Genomic DNA, 18,122 nt, shown 5'->3' on the forward strand with positions numbered 1-18,122 from the left:
ATTATTTGAAGTGATTAGAAATTGAATTATGAGATATTATTGATTAAAGTAATCGATCATGCATAAATTATTTGTTACCAATATTATTTGAACTGATTAGAAATTGAATTATGAGATATTATTGTTTAAAGTACTCGATCATGCATAAATTATTTGATAGCAAGGAAATATCATTTCAATAACTGATATTACTCACTTTATGCGGAGAATGCCAATCCGATGATGTCAAGTTGAGGTTATGACAATAATCTATTGATCAAGTTCTCTAGTATGATTCGCTGAATCTGATTTGATGATAATCTGAAACAAATAAGACACTAATCAAATATTTTTCAACAGAAACGTGCTGGAATGGACGACAACTCATCCATGGTCCCACTGATGAAGGAGGTGCGGCGAGGGGAGGAGGATGAGATGGAGTTCGTAACAATCATTAATGCACCAATGGCTAAACCGTGGACTCCTCTCCGCAAGCTGGCGGAAGATGTGCCGCACAGCATCATCTCGGCTCGAGAGGAGACAAACCACCATGGCAGGCGCATAATATTAAAAATAAACATTTCATCCACAAAGAAAATCTCTGAGGTATATCTACCTCAGAGATTTTCTTCCATAATTTCTCCTGCTCAAGTTGTAAAATTTAACAGTAATTGTAAGAATTTAGGAATAGTGGTGAAGCATGTCACCGCTACATGGACTGACGTTAAGATTGTTAAAATTTAACAATCTTATTCTCATACCATGTTGTGGTGACAAGCTTTACAAGTAGTAGTAGTAGTATATTATAATGTAGTGATTAATAATAATAATAAATTGTATACATATTTGATAAAAAATTGTTTTCAATTCTTACCTGTTGTTGTTGTTGATAAGTTCACATTGAATAGTAGAAACACAGAAGAAATGGTTCACCTGCTCACTCTGTTGTGAATGATATTTAAATAAGGTGAGCGCCCCTTTTATAGTTTGTTGCAAGCATGCTCAGTAGTCTTTACTGCTACACACACACACACACACACACACACACACACACACACACACAGCCGTACAGCCAAGCGCTCGCTTCGGTGACTCACTCCCTCCCACATCTGTTTTGGCATGTGTTCCTGCAAATGTGGGTGGGCGCAATGGCGGCGTCATTTCCCCCTTTTCAAATTGCCTTCACCTTTTCAGATTATTTGTTATTTGAAATAATATTCTTATCATTCAAGCAATGTTATAAGCACATAGCAATCTGATACAAGGTGTGAATTCATTTCCAACTCGATTGAAAATTAAACCAATTCGATTTTCTTTTGATTAAGTTGGTATAATGATTAATTAATTAATTAACCTCAGTTAATGTTCAACCATTGAGTTGAAAGGTAAGAAAATGGTATGTAGGAGAAAGCAGAGTTCGAGGAAACGAGGTAAAGGAATCTTGAGTTCAGCAGCAAAACTTTTTAAGGGTGTGTCAGGTTTGGCAGGTAATGTGACATCAACTATTCTAAATGAGGTAATTGATAATCTGCAGGATGAAATTCATATTCCCGGATACCAGTGGTGTGGCCCTGGCACAAAGGTTAATGAAAGGTTAAAGAGAGGTGATCAAGGTATAAATTCATTGGATAGAGCCTGTAAGGTACATGATATAGTGTATACACAAAATAGTGATAATAAAACTCGAGCGGTAGCTGACAGAGCTCTAGCAAACACTGCGTGGGACATTTTCAAAAATCCAAAAACACCTCCTGCCGAGAAAGCACTTAGCTATCTTGTTACAAATGTCATGAAAGCTAAAGCAGCGTTTGGTGGGTCTTTGAGAAAGAAGAAGAAAAAGAAGAATGAAAGGAGAAGTTATAGTAATGATATTAGACACAAAGCTATGGCTCAGTTGAAAAAGCATATTGCAGGAAAAGGGTATTTTTTGAAGCCTTTTCCTCAAATAACTAGTGGGGGAGAGTTTTAATTCCACCCCCTCCACCACCCCCATCATCATATGGAGTGAGTTTATTCTCTCAAAAACAAGTTGAGAAACGTAGAACAACAAAGAAGAGTAGGAAGAAGAAGAAGAAGACATGAATATTGAAAGAGAATTGAGTAATTATGATTTGATTGATTGGTCGAAATTATTACAGATTCGGCTAAGAGGTATATATATGCTAGATGCATTACCCAAAAAATTCTAAAAAACAAGAATGCCATTGTGAATTTAGCGAGGGAAAGCGAGGATGGTACACATTGGGTTGCATATGAAAAAGTCGGCTCCAATGTTTGGTATTTTGATCCAATTGGAAATTTACAACCGCCATACAAATTGGACAAATATTGGAAAAAAGAAATTGGAGTAAATATATTTTATAATGTAGAGCACATGCAACCATTAAATAGCGATTTTTGTGGTCATCTTACATTATTGTCTCTTGCAAATCAGTTGTAATTAAGTGTTTGTGCTGAACACACATTACAAGATGGTTGTTATTACATTAAGATCTAACACAAGTAACCTCTACGAACATTTAAAAGAAATTATAGAATTAGATAAAAATTGTGAATGGGAAATTGGATTGATTAATTTTTGTAGTTACAATAGTATTGCAAACATTAACAAAGGAACAAATTCCAGCTTCAAATATGGTGATAGATTAATTGAGCTGGATACGGGTGCATATGAAGTTGAGGATATTATAAAATCTTTAAAGGATAAATTGAATATTGATGAGAAGAAGAAGAATAAACTTATTATACGGGCGAACGTAAATACTATGAAGATTGAAATTCATTCTGATAAAGCCATTGATTTAACACGTACTGATTCGATTGGTAAGATACTTGGTTTTGATAATGTGGTTTTGGAACCAAATAAATGGCATTATTCTCAGCATTTGGTTAACATAACAAGCATTGGTAGTATTGTACTTGAGTGTAATTTAGCATGTGGTAGTTACTCTGACGGAAAACAAAAACATATAATCTACGAATTTTTACCAAAGGTTCCTAGCAGCTATTTAATAAACGAAGTACCATCACCGATTATTAATGTACCTTTGAATATGCATCGAATTCAAACTATTAATGTAAAGGTAACAGACCAGAACGGATCGTTTATTGATTTCCATGGAGATACAATTACAATTAGGTTGCACATTTGTTAAAAACAAAAGTAAACATAATGGGTTATCTTGTTTTCAATCCACGTTCAAATAAGATGTGTACATGCAATGTCATTAGAGAGACAAACGTGAGAGCGTCAACACCTAAAAACAAACGTGCTTTGTCCGCTAAAAGTGTGAGAATATTAGAAAAGTTAGGTTTTATAGTTGATTGGCGGAATGTTAGGAGGAGGAGCGGCGGCGATTAGTGAAATTCTGGACGTGGAGACAGACCTTCAGTTTTATAATGATATAACCAAATTCCAATTTCACACTCATACAGTTTATTCGGGACAGGAAATAAAAAACTCTGACGAGGCACGTATTGGCATAAATTCTTTAGATGTCTATTCTTTACCTTGCAAATCATTTATATTTATTGAGGGAACAGTTAACTGTACAAAACCGGGAACAGACCTGGCCAATGCACCAGTTGCGGCAGACTATAAATTAAGCAGTAATGTAATCGGCAACCTTTTTGATGAAATACAATATGAATTAGCAGGTCAGCAAAATTCTAAATCAAGATTGATTGGATTAACATCTACAATTAAAGCTATACTAGTGAAGAATACGCTCGATAAAAACACATATCACCTGGCTGGTTTTGACAAAGCAGGATATGAGCTAACGGAAAATAAATTCACTTTCTGTGTACTGCTGAAATTAATCCTCCTGTTTTTTGAAGATTTTCAAAGAATAATTAATAATTTTAAATTTGAAACAGGAACTCGTCTTATTGAGGTCACCGACAGACCTAAATTGTGTTGAGTCCGCAAGTGGAACAAGCGTTAGTGTGAAAATTACAAAACTGCAATGGAGAATGCCCTACATAACTTTAGAAGATCATGTAAGACTGAAATTTTTGAGACTGCTCGATGCTGACTCTCCACTGAAATTAGGTTTCCGGCATTGGGAAATTTGTGAATTACTGAATTTGCAAAATTCACTTAACCATTCTTGGGCAGTTCGCACCACATCGAGTTTTGATAGTCCAAAATACATTATAATTGCATTTCAAACTGATCGTAAGAATAAAATTAAAAAATCAATATCTAATTTCGATAGCTGCGGTATTTACAATGTTAAAGTATATTTGAACAGCGAGTATTATCCATATGAAAATCTGCTAGGTAAAAAGGAGGTATTATACTGGATATTTTTGGATTTCGCGCCCTCGTATTATAATCATTCAATCAATAGCGAACTCAGAACAGAAATTGACTTTAAAACGTTTTGTGAATCAACACCGCTGATTGTTGTGGACTGTTTGCACCAAGCAAGTCATTTGAAATCATCGACAGATGTTCGTATTGAATTGGAATTTAATAGTGCAGTACCTGCAAATACTTCTGCCTATTGCGTTTTAATTAGCGATCGTGTGATGGAGTACACACCTCTGATGAGCATGATGAAAGAAGTTCAGTAATTTTATTGATAGAGCGCACCGGCTGCAATATTATATAAGGTGTGCACTCTGACAAATTCGGTTCATTATCAGTTTCACCTTTGAACAGGTAACATCTAAAATGTCCTATTCTTTGTGTTCTGATATTTTGGACAAAGCGCAAACTCAGTCTATTGGTATCCAGTGTGATCTTGATTCCGATAGTTTCTATTATGAACCAAGGTGCAGTACACCGATCCAGAAGCTGCTGCAGGTGGTGGAGGAGCAGAAACGGGAAGAGGAGGAGAGGGAGAAAGATGGAGGATTTGATGAGCCCGCTGAAGAGAAAGAAGTGGACAAGCAAGCGAGTATGAAAATTGCTACAGTTGATCTTCACTGGTTTAAACAAGATTGTAATCAAATTATTGTGAAAGAACTTGCCATAATTGATCAGTTTGATAATTATTTCCCATTTCAAATCACCATTTGCAAAGACAGAATTGAGTGCAAAATTGTATAAAATTGTATAACGATGTAACATGGTTAGAACATCACTATCATAAAATAAAATGGGAGGATGGAGATTTAGAATACACTGACTCATTAATACGTGATTACCTTGTAGGTTATGAGAAAATTTTCACAAAAGGAACTGAGAAAGCAAAGTTTTTAAGAAGATTACATACTAAAGTTCAATGTATACCAGAGGATTTTGCAAAACCCGATTTCAGCTTTTTCACTAGTTCATGGTGCTATGTTGTGTGTAACATTCATAAAAATAGACCAGATGGACGTTGTGCTTTGTTCTCTGTCCAACATTATGATTCTTTGTTGTTTAAAAATATGTATCAAACAAATAATTTCATGTGTGAAAACAATCGAATGCAAAGTATGAAAATGGCTGCGATGTACACAAATTCGCAGAAAAGAAACTTTGCTTGTTATGGATTCTTCTACAATGGAAAAGAGATTCAGTGTGTTTATTGCATGCATGCATTGAGACTGCATAAAGCATGTACATGTTGTCTGTCTGCAATTAATGAAGAAAGACCACTTAATTACTCTATAATAGTGCCAGCCTACACTTAGTTTTGTTCATTCGCTTATCATGGATCCGAGAAAGTGGTTGACTGCTGACAACGAGTTGGAAGTGAGGTTAAAAAACTGTATTGATTGGTATGATGAGTGTGAAAGTGCAATTAGGAAATCAACTCGTGAAAATTATAGTTTGGCGAAACAATTAGAAGACATTTTTCTAAGCACGGTTAATTTAAATGACATAAGAGACTATCTATTTTATTATCGTCCTCATAATTTGTGTATAGATAAGTTAATTAAAATTGAAGATGAAATTATGAATAGTTGTGGTGAAATGTGTAAATAAACGTTTTCTGTGTTCAAATGATTTTTCATTCCAATATCCCATTCACGATTTTTAGTTTAGTACTCGGTTAGAGCTAGACCTGTCAACAGCAATGTGTGTGGTGTGATCTTTTTTATACAGGTGAGACACGACTGTCTTCAAGTTGTAGGTACAACATGTGTATATTGTTAATTTATAGAACAGAGACACATGTCAAACATCTGGGAAGCCGTTAACATGCAGTGTTATGGTTTTTCAAAATTCAAAAAATTAACTCATCTCTTGATGGGAATTTCATTCAACGAATTTGATTCAATTGCGAAGAATATTAAATTTTCAACAGGATGTCAAGATGTTGATTTACCGTTAACAAAAACAGAAAATGTACACTTTCCAATTTTATCTGAAATATTCGAATTGCTCGATATACTAGACAGTGGCCATCTACATTATGATTGTACAAATGATTCGGCATTATCTGTTGTTAAAAATTCCAATGAACTTTGGAAATGCTTGTACGATATTGCAGATAAAAAATGTAAAAGAACTTAGATCATTGACCTCTCTCTCTCTCTCTGGATTCACTTTAATATGACAGTATAGCGTTAGATGTGAGAGAGGGAATTTCTCAATTTGCTTTAATATGACAGTATAGATGTAGAGTGATAGGGACTTTCTCAATTCACTTTAATCTGTCAGCATAGCAATAGAGAGAAGGATTCACTTCAATCTGTCAGCATTAGATGTAGAGAGAAGGATTCACTTTAATCTGTCAGTATAGCATTAGAGAGAAGGATTCACTTCAATCTGTCAGCAAGGGAATTTTTTCCTCCTCAAAGGGAAATTATTTTTTCCCTCACTTTCTTCATCCCCCTCATCACCACTGGACAAGGGGAAGGGAAATCTATTTGAGAGAGTGAGAGATATATCTTTCTCCCTTTTCATCCCTCTCATCTCCAATGGACAAGGGGAAGGGGAAATCTATTTGTGAGAGAAAGAGATATATCTTTCTCCCTTTTCATCCCCCTCATCTCCACTGGACAAGGGGAAGGGAAATCTATTTGAGAGAGAGATATATCTTTCTCTCTTTTCATCCCTCTCATCACCACTGGACAAGGGGAAGGGGAAATCTATTTTTAGAAAGAGAGAGAGAGAAAGATATATATCTCTCTCTTTTCATCCCCCTCATCTCCACTGGACAAGGGGAAGGGAAATCTATTTTTAGAACACCCCCCACCCTGCGGGCGGGGGAAGGGGAGGAGGGATGAACGAGGGGGGAGAGGGGGGAGGGGATTTCGAGCAAAAAAGTGGCTTCAAACTCTTAGTTTATAACTACTGGTAGTACTTATGACATTGCTTCAGGCTGAGACAATAGTCTGCTGTTGTTGTTGAATCACCTTACAACTCATTTAGTCAACTGTACAGGAGTAATAATATTTTATTACCATTGTACCATCACCATCCTCTTCATCCTCCTCCACCTTCTCCATCATTCCTTCAGTCTCCTATTTCTGTTATTTTTTCTATTTTTTATTTTATCAAATACTTGTCCAAACTACTAAGAAGTAGTAATTTTTCATTGATTATAAAACTATTTAACTAGTTGGAATTGTAAAAATTGATTTTCTATACTTTGTTATCAAGTGGTATCACTACTTGAATTATTACTGAATATGTTATTGAAAAATGGTGGAAAAACTATAGAACTGTCAAGGTATTTCTTATGTTAACCTGTTGAATAACATATGTATTGTAAATTGTAGGATTTGACTATTTTCCTGCTCTGCTCTTGTTGAGGGGGGAAGATATGTCACAATAGTGACAGAACACACACAACAAATTTGTAATTTGAATAGTTCAATTTAAATTTGTCTTATAGTATGTGCAAAGCAAAGAGAGAAGGAAAGCGTTCTGTTCCAAAAAGTTAAAAACTGAGCAGTTTTTTCTGTCCAACCAAAATGCACTTCTAGTGTAGCAACTAGCAACGGTTGTGACAACTTCACTGTCCTTGGTTCAGCCGGCAACAGTCCGTTTTCAAACACATAAGTTTGAAATATTTTTTTCTTTCAAATCAATCAAATGACTGAGCCTGAATAAATTAATAGAATTCAATTTCTTCTACTGAACCTAGATAAATTCATTAAATTAAATTTCATCTAGTAAAAGAAAAATAGCAGTCTCTATAGAGGAGATTGCTTTTCAAATCAAATTATAAATAGGAGGGGTTCAACTCTTTATAGGAATTCTCCGTAAATATTATCTTCATTTGTCCTGAATAAATTTTGAATAATTTTGTATTTATTTAATTAAATAAGAACTTTCCTTTTGTTAAAAATCATTTTTTTTTATTTGGATAATAAAAATTAATCACAATCAAATGGTTTCGAAAGAAAGGGTGTAATCTACTAAATGAATTCTGTTAAATTTATTATTTAAAAATGCATATGTGAGAACAAGGAATGACATCCTGTATTTGCTCTCTTAACACATTAACAAATTAACAATGGATAATACAGTGTAATAAAAAAGAAAAGTGATTATCAACGAGGAATTGCCCTCAACACCCCTCTCCTCACCACTCACACAGACCCAGCAAGCTGAAAACCCAAACGCAACGCATTCATCAATCTCTGAGCTCTCACCAATTGTGAGAAAAAAATGATTCACCGTTTTGCAACTGAGAGCCACAAACAAGTAAGTAGGCCTACTCCGCCTATTAAATGATGGAATACTGATATTCAGCATTTCCAGCAAGGAAGGAGGGTTCACAGTGCCATCCAACAATGCCCAAACAAATAAAAGATGCTTTATCTCGACGATGTCGTACAGACTCTAATAACAATAGATCCATTAATTGTTAAGTGGAGAACCCCCAGGGTACATGACCTACCAAACCTACTAAAGTATAAGAACATCATCAGCTTATTCTGCACCCTTTCAATGACCTAAACACTTTGGTTTGAGTGAGGACTCCAAACTATGGATCCATAGTTCAAACGCTCCTCACCAGGGCCTGATAGACACTCAGTATGACATTAACATTGCTGAAGTCATCTGCATTTCTCAAAACAAACACCAGTGAACTGTTAGATTTGGAAGACACATAATCAATATGACAGCAAACTGTCGAAGACAACTCCCAGCCAGGACCCTGCAATCATTGATCCTGTCAAGGACCACATCACTAATCCTGTAAATGTAATCATAATGTAGTCGTGTCAATGCAGTCGCCTCCTAGAGTGGGTTAACATTAATTTCTAGACTATTAGCCTGACACCATGCAACTATGCGCTCAATAGTCAACTGCAATTGACAGCTATCATCCCAGCTACCTCGAAATATCGTCATGTCATCTGCAAAAATCAAACACTTGGACGACCACTGAAGTGGAAGTTCATTTATCAATAACAAGAAAAGGAGCGGTCCCAAGTTACTGAAGTAGAGGTACTGTAATAGTAAGAGGAATCCATCCCCTTGACAGTAACCATATTCCGTCTGTGGAGTAAATACGATTTGGAAAAAATCTGGTGTGGTACACTCACACAACTTTCCTTGCTCATTGAACTATTTAAAATTTTACATCTATTTTCGCTTAAAAACCTTTCCCCTTATTTTGATCAAATATTTCTCTTGTAAAAAAAACATCCACGGAACAAAGTGCTCTTTTTATAACCCTACCTTAAAATTTCCAATATAGTTCGCTAAATAAACCTAAGCCTCAATATCAAACGAGAATAATTTAGGAGAAAAACATAATGACGATTGATGGCAACATATTTGCAACTACGATCAGACTACTGTATATGTGTATATACAATATTGTTTTCAGAGTACTTTTTCCTTTATGTAAATATTGTGAAATTCGATGTTTTTTTTTAAATTCGTCAAAACAGCTGTTCTACAGATGAAATATCTTGACTATGACTGTGTTCTTTTTATAAACTGCTCTACCTACCCACGGTATATGGAAGAAGAAAAAGTAAAAACCGTGTACCTACCTACCTCATGCACGAGAAGGAGGTTACAAAGTCCATTTCTCAAGGATTGGGTGGACCCCCCATTAGTACCTCAGGAAAAAGACTCATGTCAGTTGATAGAGCTAATAAATAACTATACAGGGTATGGATTTGAAAAAAATCGTTAGAGCCGTTTTTGAGAAAATCATGAAAAACATGGTTTTTTAGTAACTGTCATTTTTCTCAAGAATATTACGGAGCTCCTGCAATTTTCACAGAAATGAGACTCATTTCAGTTGATAGGGCTTATAAATAGCTATCTATGGTATGAATTTGAAGAAAATCGTTGGAGCCGTTTTTGAGAAAACCGTGAAAAACATGGTTTTTTATCATTATTCGCCATTTTTCTCAATAATATTACGGAGCTCCTGAAATTTTCCCTGAAATGAGACTCATTTCAGTTGATAGGGCTTATAAATAGCTATCCATGGTACAAATTTGAAGAAAATCGTTAGAGCCATTTTCGAGAAAAACGTGAAAAACATGGTTTTTTAGTAATTATCCGCCATTTTTCCCGCCATCTTGAATTGAATTTTATTGAATTTCTTATTGTCGGGTCCTCATGGTATAAGGACCTTAAGTTTAAAATTTCAAGTCAATCGGTTAATTAGGAATGGTGTTATCGTGTTCACAGACATACACACATACACACACACACACACATACACACACACAGACCAATACCCAAAAATCATGTTTTTGGACTCAGGGGACCTTGAAACGTATAGAAAACTTGAAATTGGGGTACCTTAATTTTTTTGGAAAGCAATACTTTCCTTACCTATGATAGTAGGGCAAGGAAAGTAAAAATTGACCAATGTATCACTGAACCAAAGACTAGAGAGGCGATACAGCAACACACAATGGCTTACTCGGTTACATGCATTTGCTAAGTCCGTATAGGCCTACACTATCATAGGAATCACATGTTAAAACATCTTCTTGTATAGTATTTTTCATATATCTTAGAAAAGACAAGAAATAGACAGATCGGAGGATAATTCTCAATTAGGTTCCTTTTCTCAGATTTTAAAATAGAAATAATCTTGGAGATCTTAGACTTACCAGGGAAACACCCTTACAAAGAGACAGGTCAAGCAAATAAATGACTGGGGCCACCAAGAGCTCGCTGCAACCCATAAAGCTGGTATTCCATCAGGACCCGGTGCTACTCTCGGCTGAAGAGACTGAAGAAATATTCAAAGTACTATTGGAGCTCTCACCATAAAGTCCATTGTCCTCATCCATCTTGTAACAAGTTGTAATTGGGGTATGGACACATTAGAAATATCTCCATCCTCGAGAACCATATGATCACACAAAAGTCGCCCAAGCCTACCTTATCATTAATAAACTTCCAGAATTCTTGGGACTCACAACTAATATTAGACTGGACTAGATTAACATAACTCTCATAAACTGTGGAGATTGAAATTTTTAGTTATCTACGCAAGGTGACATATTGATTGTTATGAAAATTGGAATAATTCCTCTCTTGAGCGCACTTATTCTTTCTTTCGAGCTTTTGAATAATCTCTGCATTAACCAAGGGGGTATATGTATGCTTTATCAGTTGATGTTTTCCTAGGTATTGTGACCTAAAACACCTGAAAAACTCACCATAGAAAAATTTAACAGCATCACCAATATCGATCAGCAGACACAAACCACTCACAACCACATCTCGCAACATCACATAAAGTGATAAATAGTCAGTCCTTCTGAAATCATAAACAGAACGCATTCCGGATTGCAAACATGGTTCCCTAGGAAAATCAATAATTAGCTTGATGCACAAAACAGGATGGTGATCTCGATCTTCAGGTACCAAAGGCACAGAAACATGGGCAATCTCCACAACAGACAGGCTAGGTAGAATACGATCGAGTGTACGAATGTTGCATTACAATTGAAAAGTTGCAAGTTATAAAAATTTTAAAATTTGTCAAGTCTTCTAGCAGTGACAAAACCAAACCTGAGCTCAAAATTGTTGTCACTGATCTCAGGTAAGTTAAAATCACCCACAATAAACAACCTCTCTCTAGCTGCATGAAATTGACTTTCCAGGCAATCAAAATAAATGCCATAATCATTAGCATTACCCTTCTTACGACATACCTCTAATCATTAAGCTCACAGCTAGATGGAAATTCGATGAGAGTAATATTATTCAAAAATCATATACCAGCCCGGGAACTAAACCCGCAACCTACTAATTGCTCGTCAGGTGTACTCACCCTAACACCAAACTGTAATGTAAACATTACAGCATCGCAATCAATCTCATAATAGGGGTCTTTTCGCGATTGATTTTCAAAACTATAAATATAAACTGAAACTAAAACTATACTAGCAGTTCTGCGAACAGTAGACCTCGCTCATGAATAGCCTACAACTTTCAAACTAATTAGAAGGGCCATTAAGAAAGTACAGTATAATTATTGTGAAGATTTATTCATATCATCTATTATTTTCTCCATTGAAAGTGCTAGAGACATTGTTTCCAGGGACACCGGACTTATAAATGTCTCTCAGGGAGGTACCTTTATATCGTCCCCATACTTACAATACTACAACTTTTCTAATAATTAATTATAAGAAATCGGTCAACTGACAGAAAAATGGAATATGCAGTAGGCAATTTGGACAATGAATCGTCTCACAGACGATAGTGAGACGGAAAACGATTCTAAATAAGATGGGTTTGTTGGTGCTAATGACAGGAGGTTGCTAATGATGTATTTCATGAAAAGTGGATTCAATGTTATGGCTTGTTATGCCTATGCAGAATGTTAATGATCACAAGTCGGATTCCGATCTCATACTGAAAGGAAAACAAAAGCTAACCAAGCTGTGATGCCTCCGGCCGGCTCTGTAGGTCTTGAAACTATTCATCTATGAAACAGGGAAAATTCATGTTGAAAAGGGAAGAAATGGTGCAATCAAGAGAGAAGTTTTCTTCAATTAATAAATATACAGTATGATTTGGAGCGGCTCAGACGTTTCAAGGTTCACCGCTGACAACTCTTGATCTAAAAATAGATCGATAGCATTCCTTCTTCATTCCAATGATACCATTCATTCAATACAGCACATATTAGAGAGGCACAATTTCTATTCTAAGAAAATAAGAGCCAATTGTTTTACTTATATTTATTGTGGGCACGATTTACTCTTGATTTATTGTAAATCCAAGGATCTTTCATTTTGAGAAGAATAGAAATTGCTGTATCTTCAAAGATAATGGCGCTAGATACGAAAAAGTAACTTTCTGGATGGAGGTTGGTCTGCGGTTTTTTCAAATTGCAGAAAAACTGGAGGTCTTATCACAAATCGTTACACATACGTTTCTGCGCCTTGTTTCAAACAACTTGTAAACCAAATTTCATCCAAATCGGTCAATAACTACGACTGTACCTGCGGTACAAACAAACAAACAAACAGACAAAAGCTGATTGAGTCGAAACCAAGACCTCAGCTTCGCTTGGGTCAATTATAATGAGACTTAATGCAACTACTTGTACATTAAAACACGGTTTTCGATGCTGGTGGCATCAACACTATAACACGGTTTCTGATACTGGCAGCAAGTTTCAGTTTTCAATAGGTCAAGTTCTCAGTATGACAAGAAATGCGTTAATTTTTCAGTTTATAAAGTTCTTAGTAGTCAAGCTTTCAACTAATTTCGCATTTGTTTTTCTATTTTATCTTCCAAAATTAATGTTATTATGATTTTTGTTAGAAAAACCTTCCATTAAACCTAACTATCAATGAATAATTAATAACTTCAATTTGTTGCATTGTATTTAACCTTATTCCTCTCTAGAGTAAGTAGATCTAGTGCACTGCTGAGTGAACACTCAATGAGCACTGAGTGAACACAGAGTGAACACTGATTGAATACTATTGGATATGAACACTCCAATAGCCTACTAGGAAGACTACTGATAGAAACACTTTTATTTTTATTATTCTTACATCAGAGGATAAGTGTCATCCAGTTGCTGTGAAGTCACATGGACATATTGAGATATAATATTCAATATATATAAGTTATATAACCTAGCTAATTACTTATATAGTCAGCACTCCTCATTCCATTATTGTTGACTAGCAGGTAACCCGTGCTTCGCAAGGGTCTATTTTAAAACTTGACGTAATGAAATAGATATTTCTTCAAATTTCCTTCATTTCAGCTAATTGCAGTTAAAATGGTGCCAACTAATCAGAATTAAAAAAAATTTATGCTGGTTAGTTTAATCGGCGTTATCGCTTGAAATTTGTGTTTTGTGCAACCAAAATGCATCAGTTAGCGCTAATCTCGATTAAAATATAGCATTTTATCGTGATTAAACGTTAACCGACGTACGTGCAACTGGGGGTAAGGCTCTAACATTTTATATTAGTATCATTGTTGCATAGGCTGCCAGCATTTGTATCAAAACTCCCGTATTGAAACATGAGCTTCCTGTATGGAAGCACATATTGCTACACATTGCTACCAGCCTATCAATTTCTCTATGAGCTTCTTTAATACAAACACACTTCACAACAATGCTGTAACTATGAAACTTCATTTCTATGAATGAAATGAACTACATGTGCGACAGAACCCTGGACTGTGACAAGATGAACTTGATTATAGTATTGTGAGTAACAAAGCATTTTTGTTTCATCACTTTATTACAAACTTGGACAATATTAAATTTCCTTTTTATTTTCATATTTCTTTTTCTTGTAGTTTTATCTATAACTAAGAGCCATGAATCTCAACAATGATAAAGCAACCAATCCCCAAACTGTACCTACCCTTAAGAAAGAGTTCTTGGACAAGATCCCTGATTATTCAGGAGAGCCTACTATGCTAAATCGTTTTATTTCAATTTGTGACAAACTTGGCAAAATTTTATGTAACTGCCAACCCAGATGATTTCCAAAACGAATACTTGTATTCTACTATCCTTGCCCGTATCAAAAGCCCAGCTCTTGACATTGTTACTTGTTCTAACACTTATGCATGGCCTGATGTAAAAAAGTTTTGATCAATAGTTACATGGACAAGAGAGATTGCTTTACTCTCAATCTTGAAATGGCTGAACTAAAACAAGAATCAGGTGAATCACCCTTTTCATTCTATGAACAAATCCAAAAACTTCTGAATATAAAGATTTCATATTTCCGAAACAAACAACCCACAATATCAGAGGTCATGTGTCAGTATGTAAATGGATTAGCACTTGGAGTATTGCTCAGAGGATTAAGAGAGCCTCTCGGGTCTCTCATGAGAACCAAAAATCCCAGTTCGTTGGACAGTGCTCTAAACATGCTATCTAACGACTTCCAGTTCAAATTCGGTTTCTTTCAAGACCAATCTTATTTGAAAAAGCCTAACACTCAAATCCAACACAAAAGTAATCCCAGCTATCAAATGCAAAACTATCCTAAGAGACAACAGTTCTATCACACTCAAAATCAGAAAGGTCAGTTCTTTCAAAACAAAAATCAACACTTCCAAAATCAACACATGAACAGACCTCAACAACATTTTCAAAACAATCAACCCAAACCACAGTATTTCAACACAAATCAGCCAAGAGCTCAAAATCCAAACTACAACCAACCAAGACCCAAAAATTCGTATCAACCAACCCCAATGAGCATTTCCTCAATCAACAATCGTCCCCAAAAAAGACCAAGACTGTTTCAAATGACAGGCCGACCAATTGACGAAATGCAAAATGATGAAATTGATAATAATTTCGGAGAAAACGCTCAGAATGAATTATCAGACGGATTCAAACAGCTCTCCGTTGAAAACGAAAATGAAACGTATTTCCAGCCAGCCGAACAAACCGAATCAGACTGTTTTTTAGAGGATACGAGCCTCAAAAGAAATTTTCTATTATGAACTTACAAGATGACAAAAATGAACTTCCATACTTCATTGACCCTAAAACAAGATTTAGTGTTCTAATCGACACAGGAAGCACTGGGACATTCATTAAGAACTTCATAGGTATGGAATGTTACAAAGAAAACTTGATAGAAGACCCTTTTGAAAAAGCAACAGCGCATGGTATTTCACAAGAGAAATACAGTATAAAGATTTCTTTATTAGGAAAATCGAAACACACGTTCTATCTTTTTGATTTTCATAAAAACTTTGACCTTCTTCTCGGACTTGACAATATGAAAAAGCTTAAAACAAATTTGAATTTCATCAATGAGAGTAATAATTTCAATGGGATGAAACGGCCTATTTATTATTTTAATGCTGAAGAAAATGATTCAAAAGTAAAGTCAACGAACCCAACCAAAAATCAAATGACTTGAGTAAAATCATTTCTGATAAAAGCTAGAACTCAATTAATTATAGAAATTCCATTCCCAATGGAAATCAATTATAATAAGATGTTAGAAATAGAAAAATTGATTAATGTAGATTGTAAGCTAATTAAGAACGAAATCATTTATTTCTCGAATTTCCGATTGTGGAAGAAGTAATTTTTGATCTTTTTTAATTATTACCAATTCCAAGTAAAGTAGAATCAAATTTTGTAACAATACTTCCACAAAACAAATACCTATTGAAATCTTCTGATAGTTCTAATACTTTAAAAATTGAAGGATTGTATAAAGAATGTAGATTAATAGGAGATAACGAATGCTATCTGTGCTCATCCGAAGCCATCTCCCATCAACAACTGCAATGTGGAGCGGCTATTATATCTACTGGTTCCGCCGTCCAAATTGAAGAGATTAATTCACCGCCGTCCAAATTGAAGAGAACCTCATCAAATGGATTCCCGAAATACAACAATATTTGGCAGTCTTACCAAAATTTGAGACCTTCCACATTTAATCGAAAACCGAAACTACTGTGTCAAACTTCAAGGAATTTATTTCATCAATATAGCTGAAGGAAAAATTTACTATCGAGGAAAACCTCTGTTCCACTCTTCCCAAACGAGAGGACATCCAAAATGTCTATAAAACAACCAATTAGAGCTTCAAGATCATCAAATTCCAGATTTCCAAATTCATTTGAAAAATTTAGAACATCTTAATTTTAATCCGATTGCTGTTAACAAGTACACCCCCATAAGGGAAGAAAGTATTTTCACTACGAACATAAGTTTTTGGACAATTATTTTGTATGTAATTTTTATTCTAATGTCAATTGTTCTATTGTATCGTTATCTAAGTAGAAAAGATTCACCCAATCTAAACATTGTTAACAATCCTACCCCCGAAGTTCTTTTTAGGGATGGAGGAGTTATATAGCTAATTACTTATATAGTCAGCACTCCTCATTCCATTATTGTTGATGTAGCATAGTTGTAGTGGAAGATAACATTGTATTGAGTAGTCAGTTCCAAGCTGGCGGATATAGCAAACGGAGCTCTATCGTGAGATATAAAATTATTGTAATAAGTGGTTAACAAATAAATTCATTTTTTAAAAAGACTATTTGATTAATCGCAATCCTAACTTATATAGCTATATACAGAGTGTTTCAGAAGTAGTGTCGAATATTTTATGGTATTGTTCCTGGATGATAGGAGACTACAATAATGTCGTATTTGAAGTGTCCAAAACTCACCGGTTATCCTTATAGCTGCCATTTTGTTTTTTCACTTGGTAATTTTTATCTCAAGATCGAGATGTTGTATTGATCTGAAATTTGGCATGAATATTTAAGCTATATAGACTCGACTTTAAAAAATGAAAATCGATGTACATAATCAAAGAGGCGGCCATTTAAATGTTATGATGGTGATAGTAAATTTCACGAAAACCGTTCACTCTACAGAAAATTTACAAGAGACAAAAGTTAGCAAATTTTATCAAGATTTCAATGATACCTTATTTATTAAGATTAGTCAGAGAATAACAGAGAGATTAATTCTTTTCGTACTGTATGCATACACAAGAGAAACAAGATCATCTGAAAAACATTGTAAATTCACCTGTATGGCCATGTGGAGCCATACCGAGTTTCAAAGCTCCATCTTAAATACAATTGGAATTAAAAATTTAATATTGATGTTTAAATGGTGAAAAGTGGTCATGCATGCAGTACGAAAAGATCTAATTTCTCTGTTATTCTTTCACCAATCTTAATAAATAAGGTATCATTGAAATCTTGATAAAATTTTACAACTTTTTTGTCTCTTGTAAATTTTCTGTAAAAATAACGGTTTTCGTGAAATTTGTCATCAAAA

At 34.9% G+C, this 18,122-nt stretch overlaps 1 protein-coding gene across 2 annotated transcripts in view; it reads right to left on the reverse strand.

The window, feature by feature from the left end:
• Window positions 1–18,122, reverse strand: part of LOC111055104 (lysine-specific demethylase 3B) — a 92,059-nt gene that overhangs the window by 18,415 nt on the left and 55,522 nt on the right. The window lies entirely within an intron of this gene.

Source organism: Nilaparvata lugens, chromosome Y (genome assembly GCF_014356525.2).
Source record: "Nilaparvata lugens isolate BPH chromosome Y, ASM1435652v1, whole genome shotgun sequence".
NCBI classification, from domain to species: Eukaryota; Metazoa; Arthropoda; class Insecta; order Hemiptera; family Delphacidae; genus Nilaparvata; species Nilaparvata lugens.